The following is a 4,163-nucleotide window of genomic DNA, read 5'->3' on the forward strand; positions in this document are numbered from 1 at the left end:
TCAGCAGGGACAGAGTTTCCAGCGGGAGCCTTTAGAAGCCCCTACACTGTGCAGACTTGTCACACCTTTAATGCAAGCACTCTACCGAATGGCTCATCAAAAAGAGAAACATGTTTTTGTTGCATCTGGCAGCAAGAGAAGAACACACCTTAAAATACCTGAAGTGATGATTTTTCTACCACGTGATCCATTGATTTCAGTGCAACATGTGACAGGTTTTGTGCCCATTGGCCCTTTGCAGCCTCGAGTCTGTGGTGAGCAGGTAAATGTAGGGCTGAGCACCCTTGTGTAGTTAAAAATAAACTTCACAGCAAATAGGGCTGCCATACCCCTGGTCTGAGCAGGTTAAGAAGAAGGATGACCAGTAACAGCTGCAAAGTAATGCCAACATGTGATAGCTTGCAGTGCATTTTAATGACTGAGAGAAACATGAGCAGCAGCTATTGTTGTTACCAGCCAGACACAGTGATGAGAGTTGCCCCTTAGCATTTCAACATCGAGGGCATTTGTGTGGGAGATAAAGCTCTGGGCTTTGACACTCAATTTTGACATCATTTAAAGCAGACTTGATACATGTGTCTCTACATTTTGCTTATTCACATGCCTTCTCTCACTCTTAAAATAATAACACAATTTGCTAAATGGGATATCAAAATACATGGGGGAGTTGAATGCATTCTTTTGGTATATTTTCCCCCCAATGAGTTAATTTTTTATGAGTTAATGTCCTTATTGTTAATTTACAGCCTGGTTATAAAAATGAAAATATAGCAAGTCTGTGTAGGAGGAAGAAAAAAGCAGCAATGTTCAGGTAAAGTACTTCTAGAGATTCAACTGAAGACAGAATGATGGATTCAGCTGTTCATTCCCAAAAGATATAATGGCTGTAAGAACAGCCACTGAAAATATTAATTAAAACATGGATTTCTGTTATTACCTTCCAATGGCAGTTGAGAAATGCGTGAGGTTTAGGGTTCAGAGTGTGTATGTTGGAAACTGGCCTATAAGAACCCATTTACTGCTGACAGATATCAAAATGCAATGTAATCACACTTCTAATCAGACATGCATGTTTCATATATAACACTTCTAAATGCATTTTTCCTCTTAGAGTTTTGGAAAGAGCGAGAGCAATACAACCTGAGACCCAGGAGGCTGCACTAGCCATACATGTGTAAGTACTTCTAAGCCTGCACTTGGCTGGCAGTGAACAGTGTCTGGAGGTTTGGAGCACCTGCCTGGAAAGCCTTGGAAGTGAACACTGTCTGGAGGTTTGGAGCACCTGCCTGGAAAGCAAGATTTCATCACTCACCTCATCCATCTCCTCAAGGAGTGAGTCCACAGACAAACCAGGTAATATCTTGGCTCTTTTTACTGGCCAGCTAGAAATTCTAGTTACCCACTAGAGTCTGCGTAGTTCACCAGCAGTTTGTAAAATCCCAGCGTACTCTTTTCAGTATTAGAAAATATATAAAGACTACAAGAAACAAACAAATAGCACATCACTGGACAAGTATTGAATGATCTTATGAGTAAGATCTGGGCATGAGTTTGTTGAGTTTAGAGCAGGACTTTTGCCCTGTCCTGTTTCAAGAGGCAGCATTGCAAACACTCACTTGTGTTGGCTGATTTACTCCAAACAAAAAGTTTTCCCTTTGCCTCTGCACAAAGTTTTAAATGCTTCAGAGCATTCCAAATGGTATGAATAATACTTTCTTTTAATTGCCCTAGCCCTAACATAGATTGCTCTGAAACCTGGCTATGTAATATAATTCACTTTACATGTAGAAATCTACTTAGGAAAAGCATTTGGAGCTGGATACATAATTCAGTTAAACTGTTGGTGGGACGATAGACCAAGGTCAGTGATTCCCTCTGTTCATTTCACAGATTCTGGGGCTTTTTTCACTTGTCAAAGCATTAGAATAACAATGCTAAGGAAAAAGACTTGTACAAGAGCTGGATACAAACTTTTGTTCGAGGGTACGTTCTGTACCAACGAAGTGCAGCTGGTGCTCTGAGAGCTTGGCAGGGCATTTTCAGGTAAGTAATTTACCTCTGCCAGGCAATCTGCTGTCCTTGAAGGACACTAAGCAATTCCTGATGTTGAGATGATGTTTAGTTTAAAACAGTATGACTCTTCCTGATTGCCACCATCTGGAAATCAACCACATAACTTAATTCTGGGCCCTAAAATGTGTGGGGTTTTTCTTCATTGCAGATTACATGGAAACATGAACAGAATTCCCAACCAAAGGACATAAAGTTTTGATATCACTTCTGCAGCTTAGCTAGTTGTCCTGGTTTAAGCCAGGATGAAGCCAATTTTTCTTTTTACTGATTTTTTTTTCCTTCAGTAAGCTTTCTGGTAACTAGCAACAGTGTGTTCTGCTGGGCTGATAAGACAGAGGAATGTTTTTCTAACTACTGAGGCTTCAAGGTCGCACCTTCACTCTGCCGGCTCAGACACTACGGGGAGATCTGTGACCCCCCCGTAGGAGGCTGAGTTAGACAGACAGCAAAATTGGCCAAAGATATTCCATTCCATATATCTACGTAAGCTCAAAGGAAGGTCAGGGATCACAGAAGACAACTTCCTTCCTTCTTCTTCTTCTTCCCTTCTCTTCCGTCCATGGCCGGCGTCCGGGGAGGACTCTGTTCATCCATCACCGTCAACCCTTAGGCTTGAGCTCTCCTGACCCTCATCATTCTGTGCTTTCTCCAGCAGCAGCTCCGGGATTCCTCGGGACTCTTCCCAGTTCAGGGAAGTGCTGTGGGAGTTGCTGGGGGTGGGGGGAGGCGAGAGGGTTTTGCCCGTACCTGAATATATCTGTATATAATTGTATATATTTTCTTGTATCATTCATTAGTGTTTTAATTAAAGCTGTGTAGTTTAGTTTTCAATCCAGCCAAGTCTCTCTCTTTTGCTCTCTCTCCTTCTCTACCTGGGTTGGGGGGGGAGGGGATCGAGAGCATTGTTGTCAGACCTGAGTCAAACGGTGACAACAATTTCAGCCTTGAGCATCGCTTGTTTTCTGTGCAGTCAGGATTTATTTTTTTTTCCACCCCTTATTCCACACCATATATTACATACAGGCTCTGTACTTTACCAGCTGTCAAATTAAGGATTCTCTCCCAAAGTCAGATTACCTTGAGGTACATATTCTACTGCACCATCTTCCATCATTACACACCAGGTATGTCCAGGTCCCTGAGCAAAAGCAATACCCCTGACAGGTTTACCTTTGCCTGAAGCAGGATAGACCCAAACACTTTTACCCAGCAGGTTTCTTTCACATACCACAGGGACTTTATCCCCATCTGCAGTATGTAAAAGGTCTGACTGGGCAGGCCCAGCCCGATTGATGGATCCCCTGGTATTAACTAACCAGGTGGCCTTTGCCAAATTTTTATCCCAGTTTTTGAAAGTTCCACCACCCATTGCCTTCAGGGTAGCCTTCAACAAACCATTGTACCTTTCAACTTTCCCTGAGGCTTGTGCATAGTATGGGATATGGTAGATCCATTCAATACCATGCTCTTTAGCCCAGTCAGTGACAAGACTGTTTTTGAAATGAGTCCCATTGTCTGACTCAATTCTCTCTGGAGTACCATGTCTCCACAAAATTTGCTTCTCAAGACCCAGGATAGTATTCCTGGCTGTGGCATGAGGCACAGGATATGTCTCCAACCATCCTGTACTTGTTTCCACCATTGTAAGCACGTAGCGCTTACCCTGGCGGCTCTGAGGCAGTGTGATGTAGTCAATTTGCCAGGCCTCTCCAAACCTGTACTTTGACCACCTCCCCTCATACCACAGAGGTTTCAACCGTTTTGCCTGCTTAATTGCAGCACAAGTCTCACAGTCGTGGATCACCTGTGCAATAGTGTCCATGGTTAAGTCCACCCCTCGGTCACGAGCCCATTTGTATGTTGCATCTCTGCCCTGATGACCGGAAGCATCATGGGCCCACCGAGCTAGAAAAAGCTCACCCTTGTGTTCCCAGTCCAAGTCTACTTGGAACACTTGAGCAGCCTCATCTGCTCGTTGGTTGTGTCGATGTTCCTCAGGGGCTCGACTCAGAGGCACGTGTGCATCCACATGACGCACTTTTACCTCCAGTTTCTCTACCCGAGCTGCAATGTCTTTCCACAGGTCAGCA

The sequence above is a fragment of the Chaetura pelagica genome, unplaced genomic scaffold, assembly GCF_000747805.2.
Source record: "Chaetura pelagica isolate M959 unplaced genomic scaffold, ChaPel_1.0 scaffold47, whole genome shotgun sequence".
Classification (NCBI taxonomy): domain Eukaryota; kingdom Metazoa; phylum Chordata; class Aves; order Apodiformes; family Apodidae; genus Chaetura; species Chaetura pelagica.